A 9,372-nucleotide genomic window follows, 5' to 3' on the forward strand; every position below is an offset into this window, starting at 1 on the left:
GAAATGTATGAGAATATTGAGAATTTGTTATCCGTGAGTTTTCGATTAAATTTCTTGCTATGCAGAATATCTGTGGACTTAGTAGTTATAGTGTTTATAAAGTATATTTTTCAAAGCATTTTTTGAACAAGAGATAATTAGCATATATTATTTGGGACTGGTGTGACCGAGTAGTTAACGTCCCGGCCTGTGAATCTGAAAGTTTATGCTTTTATCGTAATGACGAAAATTGCGTTATTTACGTTGCGTTTTGGATCGTTAATAAATAAACAGACAGTTCGCACTAATAGGTAAGAGTAGCCCAAAAACTGATGGTGAGAAAAGCTTTCTTGTCAGTTTCTTAGTTGACAGTTATGGATGGCTAAGTCAAATAATCATTGTGTAGCTTTGCACAAATATCTGACAAAAACAACCGTCTTCTTTATATGTTTTAGCCGTACGACTCATTGGATCATTTATTTACAAACAGTTAAAAATTTAAATATACGTAATTACTACTCAGTAGAAGTAGATTTTAACTTCATTTAGTTTAACGTTAAGGTTGGAGACAACGTGCTAATAGCCAATAGCAAACCAACAACGCCTCTTTAGAGAAACTTTGATTAAATTCTTAGACTTTGTATCCCGCTTTAGGACGGATTATGTCATTTCTTGTTAAAGCAGTAATGCAAAGCTTGTTAATCTGCGTTTGACATTTTCAAACATGTGCTGTTAATGCAGCATTCGCGTAATAGGCGATTTTAAATTGTTTAATTTTGTTTTTGTTTCATACTTTGCTAAACACTAATTACTGAAAGCACAACATGTGAGACATGTATAACAAACATGACTTACAGTTTTCAACATATTAACTCAGATTATTTCTGAAGTGTACTTATCAAAGGTCACACAAGGCATAAAGGTGAAGAGCCCTTCAAAATGTGAAGCCCAGTCAAATAACAATAACCAGCTAATTACTGACTAACAGTCTTAGATTAAAAATGACTAGATAAAAAGTTTGTTAAAACAACTTCAATTATTGAATGATAAAATATGTGGTGGCTGGTTTTTAAAACTAAACAGTATCCGAGATTTGTCAGTATTCATTAGATGGCTGAGTAGCTATCATTATCTTTTCTAAAAAAAGAAGAAAACAAGAAAAGATGAGATGAAATGCAGCTAACTGAAACTTTTTACGATCTGTACTAAGATGTGGCTGAAGGTTATGGCGTTTCATCTAGCATTATGAGGTTTTTGTTTCGGCAATGTTACATCAATTATCAAAGGGCAGAGAGCACAATAAGTCTGTGAAACCCTGACAGTCGGCCAAGATTACTCAGATACTCTCTTAAAAGTAGGCTAGCAAAACACCAACAATATATATGAGCTTTGGTTTTCAACATATTAACTCAGCTTACTATTAAAGAGTACTTCTTGTGAGTCGAGCAAGGCATAAATGTAGAGAAAACATCTAAAACTTGAAGTCCAGTCAAACGACAGTGAGCAGGTAATTGCCAATTAACTGTTTACGATTAACAATGGATTAAACAAAAGTTTGTTTAAACAGTATCAGATGCTGTATAATGAAAGAGCCACGAATTGATGACATTCAGTTAAAAACAAAGGAGGAAAGGGGTAATGAGACATCAAATGAATATAAAACTCTGACACAACAACAAACTATGATGCTACCGAAAGAAAGACCAAAGCGTGAGACTTCACCAAATACCTAAGTGAAGGAGGCAGACTGAGAAAGTGCCTGAGAATATATATGCAAGGTTATTTTGTCTAGTGTAGTGCATATAGGAGAGCCATCAAAGTTACGTAAATCCCATGATGTTTCATGGTCCTCCAAAGATCTCGCCATTAATTATAATAATGAGAAAGTATTTTATAAGTTGGTAGAGGGATGATTATAATTAATTATATTTGAATAAAAAATTATAGAAATATTAAAATTTTAACACCACACTCTTTATTCAGACTCTTGGGGATTTTTAACAAAGTGAAAAAGGAAGTATACCTCCTTTCAAGTAAACTGCAGCTTGAATGCAGTTATGAAGGAGTAATTATTGTTGAACTTGGTACTAGCAGTGATATATTGCTAATCAATGACTTGCAAATACCTAATGTTTCATGAGAGTGCTCATAGTCTAAGAAAAGTAAATGGTGTCTGGCTCTCAAGAAAACCTATACATTTGAAAGATAAATGTATATCTCAACTTGGTCGTGATGGTGCCAACTCTCAGTCGAGTGTGCTCTGCATATGTTGGCTGATCAAATTATATCAGCAGATGATATTCTGGAATAATGTGCTAATTTAATTAGTGTCTCTAAATTTTAAATCAGTGTGACATTTCTAGTAGTGAGTGTATATAATATATTAAGTACGAGCCATTTACAGTGTGGCTGCTAGTACATACTCTAAGATAATTAATTAAAGAAGTCGTTTTCACTGTATTATGTACTATGACCTCTCCAACTTATGACGAAAAATCTAGCAAAACTTAAGGTGAACTCTTGAACACTCATATGCTTCCTTATAAGAGTGTGAAGGTAATACATACCTAGAACTAAATATATACCTAATGACGTTTTTATAGGAGTTTAAGATTGAGCCAAATAGAAGACTAAGTCATACCTCAATAACTAGACATCATGTCAACAGCAGCAACTCTTGTCTATCGAGCAGTCATATGACAAAATGACTTGGATTATATAATTAAATATCACTGGAAAGTATTGTGCACCTTTCCAAGAATCCACGATCATATCTAATTGTCATTTTCAGAAAATAGAGGTGACTAACTAAGATTATAGGCTGACTTTAAGACAGACAACTAATGTTTCTGAACATGTGACAACATTCTCGCTTCCACGCTCGGATGAGTGTTTTCATATATATAACAATGGACACATTAGTTCAACTACCTTAATTGAGGTAGTTGAACTTAATAAGTAACGTACGTAACATAATAAATCGGAGACTTGTCCGGGATAAATTATGTTACATACGTTACTTATTAAGATTTCAAATAGCCAGTAGCTTAAATTTGAATTCAAAAGTTAATTAAATGTCGATATGTATTAAATTTATATTTGCCAACAAGATTGATGCACACGATTTTCTTTCTTAACACAAATATATGTTAATATACAAACAACAATACAATGTATAATAACGGTTATTACAAATAATGGTTCATACACAACAGTTTTACAAATTTGCAAACTGTATTGAGTCTTCTATCTGGTTTAGAATTTAATATTTTATCGACAGTCCAGGACGAACGAATTAATTCTAAGTTTGTATTGTTACACTCCGCTAAAGTTAGCTAGCTGCTTATTCTTGGCTGGTCTCACACCACTTACAAGCTGAATTTTTGCCGACAAAGATATTTCATGTCCTTGTAGAAATACAAAGTCAGAAGTAAATTAACTGAAGTTGAACGACTTGTAATGTTCGAAATCTATGAAAGTTCCTGGTCAAATTCTACATTTTTCCGATTAAAAAAGTGTTAATCACAATTATAGTTCCGAGGCTTATAGTATACTGGCTGTAGTTGACCAGCAATATTCTATTACTGTCTCTCCGCGTCTTACCATAGCTAGCTTTTATACTTATTAGGCGAGATTCTGGAGAATTCAACCGACAACAATACTGGCAATCACGATGACGAGAAATCCACTTAAAGTAAAAATGTATCTCAAGCCGACGGGGAAGGGTATTAAAACTTTTAGTAAAATAAAATAGAGAACAACGTTTCGACCTTTTTAGGTCATCTTTGGGTTTATAAAGATTGAAAAACAAGCTGAGAATTGTTAAAACCTAAGGCACTGAAGAACAGTGAGTAAATAGCGTTATATATACTCAGTTTCCATTTATATAATATTCGTCAGTATATTTATTTTTATACTTTTATTGAGGATTAAAGCCATCAAAACACCTAACTATACGTCATAAAAACGCAACAAAAACTAATAAACATTTATTGATAACCCAGAACCTCCCCTTTCAAAATTGCGACACCATTACCTTTGACAGGTATGGCATCACAATTTTTATTATGAATATTGCGTAGTGAAAGTCAATTCAGATCTAATCTATTTTTAATAAATAATAAAGTAATTTATGTGATGAGAATGTCAAGTGCCAACTGAAACAATGGATAGCGATACCTGTTGTTATTCTCTCCATTGAATTACAGTAGGTTTCTCCGAGTCTCCCTACAGACTGTAATCAACAGCTATACAAAGCAGGAGGATACTTATTTATACGTATATATATCTAGTACATAAAACCAATGTACAATTAGCTGCTGATACTCTAACCAAAATTTTCATTTTGTGCCCTGCAGTATAAGCTGAGATTCACACAGATCAAGATATTACGTTTGATAAGCAATTGTTCATCAACTTGTTCATCACTGTAAAATGAGATGGCTGATAATACAGTCCAGACAGTAGAGTTCACGCTGTCAGTGCTTGTCTGTGATAATACTGACTTGGATGAACGCATACTATTGCTTTTCATAGCATACTTGTTAATTAACAATCGATGATGTACTATTCTCTTAAACAATCATAGCATCGGCTATGAAAAGTGTAATGAGAAGGAGTCAGACCCTGCTACAATAAATTTATTATTATTTTTAATATTATTTTGAGCTTTCCTTCCTCTTCTAAGTCACCTTTGCATTTTCTTCGGGTACATTCACCATCATATGTCAAATAACTTTTACATTATACACTATTTTACTTCTTTACTTTTACATAATTTATTTTTCCATTTTTATTTTATTTATATAAAGGTTTAAATTCTTAGGTGTGGTTGCATCATGAATGTTTGAGATTTCCCAAAGAACTGTTCACGCATGACTTCAACAGATCTTGATATTGTACCTGATATACATTCGGCCTGTATACGTGCGTGTGTTTGTAAATATAAACATTTTTGTTATATGTGTCTTCGCTAGAGGAATGCTTTGAGCGAAATACACAAAATCATAAGACTTAGATTTAAATAGGATTTCAAAATTTATGGAAATGTTTTTTCTCTGAAAAGTTAGTGTAATTCGGATTTTTATTGATTATGTCTCCTTTTCCTAAAATTAGATTTAAATTAGTAGTTTTAAGAGTTACCTCTTTGTTGATGTTTTACTGCTTAGTATTAATTGGGACGACACTTATATAATTGAACAAGTGCAGGGCATCCGTATTATAAAACACTGAAATCAATATAGTTTAATTAAAGATGAAAAGTGTTCGCATTTAATTATGAATAATTAGACTGCTGGAACGAAAACAGGTATTGGCATTTGTGGTACCATTTATACTTTGTATTTTTATTTAAATATGTATGATAATAGATAATTATAGTAATTTATCGTATAAAATACTTTATAGTGTTAAAGCATCTAAATAAAACGGTTGTTTGAAATAAAGCCTAAAATTAAAAATGTAGTGTTGGGAAAATAATTCGATAAGCCAGTAATAATATCATTGTAACTATGAATGAGTTACAGAATAACCAAACTACATAACCAGTTAATAAGTAGACAGAAGATAAAAAAACAATATTATTTGAATTTATAGCAAAGCCACTAATGCTATCTGCAACTGTCCCTGAATTTGAACTAATGACTAGAGGGAGGCAGCCAATCAGTAGCACCCACTTTCCATGTTCAAAGATTGACTGTTATTCTTATAACGTACCCACAGCTTAATAAGCAGCGAAATATTTATGGTATATTTTAAGAAACGTAGCTGAAACAATTCAAAATCCAGAGTTCAGACTCGGAGCTTATCCGCGCATTAAAAACCACAAGTAAAAGACTTTCAAATTTGTCACTTTAAGATCCAATAACATTCTGTAAGTTAAGACCATTTGAAGAAAAACACTACTTTATCTGTTGTAATGTCATTTAATTGTTTTGAAATCAAAAAAGTCTTTCATACGTTAAAATAACAGATATTCCACAAAAGTAATTTTTTAATCTTGTTAACTTCATAGACCTAATACTTGATATAAACGCGCATGTTGAAGTATATACTCGTGTGCTGTATGCAATGCATTATGTGCTTTATATAAAAAAAAATATTAATTCACAACAAAATTGAAATAATGTACAACATAAATTATAATATTGTGATCAGATATTCAATCATGTGTGTTAGTTAGTGCTATATAGATTAAAGTAATAGTCAGAGAATTTGAAGCAGGTGTAATAGCCCAGTTGTTAGTGTGTTTGAAACATTAATCTGAAAACTCATGGTTTTCTGCCCTCGTTGTCGAAATATTTTGTTCCACACGTTGAAATTGTAGGTGAGCTATAACTGGCAATGACAGTCAAAGTTGGTAAAACAAGAGTATCTCAGTTTTTGATCCTTTACTTTAAATATTATTGGTTGAATTTAATTTAAAGTTAAATTAATAATGTCATTAAACCTGATGAGACTAAAACTTCCAGTTTAAATGAAATTTCTATTGTATTACAGTTGTACTGCATTAGTACTGTACTGTATTAGTCCTGTGTTAGTATTATTTCAGTCTTTTGTACTTTATTACTGTTGTATTGCATTAATATTGCATTGTATTAGAACCAGTTGGTTGGTTTTTTGGCGTTTAGTAGAGCAAAGCAACTAGGCTATCTGCGCCAAACAGCCAGAAAGTGTTAATATTAGATCTTACTATATTGTATTGTATAACTGTTGTATTGCATTATTATTGTATTCTGTTAGCATTGTATTAATATTATATTTTACTCTACTGTATCTGTGAAAAAAGATGTTGCGGTGGGTTTGATGTTTAGCTGCTTTCCTCTCCTATATTCTTTCAGTTCATAGTTAGGGTTAGCCATGTATATGCAACTTTGCCTCCAAAAAAAATGTAAAACAAAGTTCAAATTACGTGTTGTTGTTTTTTTCAACTGTATTTAAAACAACTTAAAAATACTCATGCTGGTGCAATATCAACATATATAATGCACTAAATCAACCCATACATTTTAAGGGTAATTGAATGGATAGACGTGGAAGAAATTGTTATCAAGTTGCTTTTACGTTTAGAATCTGTGCCCCCTTGAGACAATGGTAATTCTTTGGATTATAACGCTAAAATCAGAGATTCGATTACCCTCGGTTGCTACAGCGGATAGCCCGATGTGGTTTTGCTATAAGAAAAACAAAACACACACACACATACACTTCCTTTGGAACCAGAAATTCATCTGTGTAATGTATCTAAAGTCCTCAAAAATCTGCTTTGAGGGGAGTAAGATATTTTTATATGCAAGTTTCTTAATTAACGTTATTCCACATGGGATCTTCAATATTTCTTACACAAAATTGAAAGTGTATTCCAGACATGAAAATGGAAAAGTGTGAAAATAATATCCAGTCTTCATGAAACTTATCATTCTTATATGACGTTGTAGATTGTTAAACTCTCATTCTTAAAATATATGTTTGATTAATTACTATGTTTTAAATCCCTCTTTGTAGATCTGGTGTATACAAAGCATTCAACTAGAATATTTCTTCTGTATACTGTTTGTTTACTCAAATTTACTGCTGACTAGCCAATACTACAAAGAACTACAATGAAATATATATTGAATACTACGATGTTATTATGTTTATCCAACTGAACACTTAACATACTTTCAGGAAGAGGATAGCCTTTTCATAGCATTTTATGATGTAATTAAACAATACGCGCAATTAAGAGATTTCATTATTCAGATTGTGAAGCGACTATCAAGAGAACTCTTAAACCTGATTTACACTGTTCGTTTCGTTATGAGAAGATTTATCTAATTGTTATGCATTGAAATAAATTAATAGCCATTATGTTTGCTGCCAAAAAAAAACGTATTCGTGATATTAACTAGTTTTATTTTGTTTATTTGTCAAAATTAAATCAACAAGAACATAAAAACCTCTGAACTTTCACAAAACCAACCTTCTTTTGCGCTAACAGACTATGAAAAATCCAATGGAACTTCGAAAACAAAAGACTTTCCCGCTATTCGTAGCGTCCCTCTTCTGAAATGCATTTTAATTTGAAATCTCAGCTTTGTTGACATTGTATTTTTTAGGATTTTCCAAACGAAACATTTATACGTTTTCAGAGAAACGTAATTTGTTTTTATAATGTCAGCACGATTCATGATTTCGGACTTCAGTGGATACAAGAAACATTAAAAAGTGACTTAAATAAGTTGCACATAAAACGGATTTCCTACATATTGTAAAGGATAGCGGAGTATCAACTTTTATTTTCGGATAATTTCGTTTTCTTAAGGCTTAACAACCATACATCATTTATTATAAACTATATAAAAGCTACTAAAGCATATGATTACAATTACATTAGTATAATAATAATCGATATTTCGTTGAATAGTATATAGTGTAATTCAAAATAAAGTAAATAAAAAATAACACCTTTCTTAGCATTTAACAAATTCAACTCAAAACAAAATGAGAAAATGATAATTATTAATTATTTTGAATCACACGATACAAAATTCAGGGAAATTTCGATTTTTATTAAGTTCATGTAATTGTAATCATATGCTTTGGCAGATCTTATATAGTTTTTAATTAAAACAAGAGCAATAAACTTTAAAGTGTGGTTTTATTAAATAATAAATAACCCACGATTTCTTCCTTTACATTTTCTGTGTAATTATTCCTCTACATAAATTATGAATGTAAATTACAAATAATAGTATATTAAATAAAATATACGTAATTTTAATCATTAGTTGTTAGCATTTCTATATTTAATTTTAAAAGCAAAATAGTTAGACCTTGCTATATAGTATTCAATTCCCCTCGGTGGGCTGAGCAGATAGCCCTTTGTGGTTTTGCTATACAAAAAACATACACACACACATGCTATATAGTATATATATATATATATATACACTACATATATATATATATATATATAGGTATATAGTTATATACCTAGTCGGATATTATTCTGTAGTGGCTTTTGTCTACAGTACAGGCAAAAGAGAATTTTTTTCACCTTTTAAATGCTTTTCTTAAACAGTTTATCAAAGCAGATGGTTCTCAAAATGCAAAGCCCAGCATGGCCAAAAGCGTGTTAAGGCGTGCGACTCATAATCTGAGGGTCGCGGGTTCGTATCCCCGTCGCGCCAAAACATGTCGCCCTTTCAGCCGTGAGAGCATTATAAAGTGACGGTCAATCCCACTATTCGTTGGTAAAAGAGTAGCCCAAGAGGTGGCGGTGAGTGGTGATGACTAGCTACCTTCCCTCTAGTGTTACACTGCTAAATTAGGGACGACTACCACAGATAGCCCTCGAGTATCTTTGTGCGAAATTCAAAACAAACAAACTCAAAATGCAATTAAATACTT

Source organism: Tachypleus tridentatus, chromosome 6 (genome assembly GCF_004210375.1).
Source record: "Tachypleus tridentatus isolate NWPU-2018 chromosome 6, ASM421037v1, whole genome shotgun sequence".
Taxonomy (NCBI): Eukaryota; Metazoa; Arthropoda; class Merostomata; order Xiphosura; family Limulidae; genus Tachypleus; species Tachypleus tridentatus.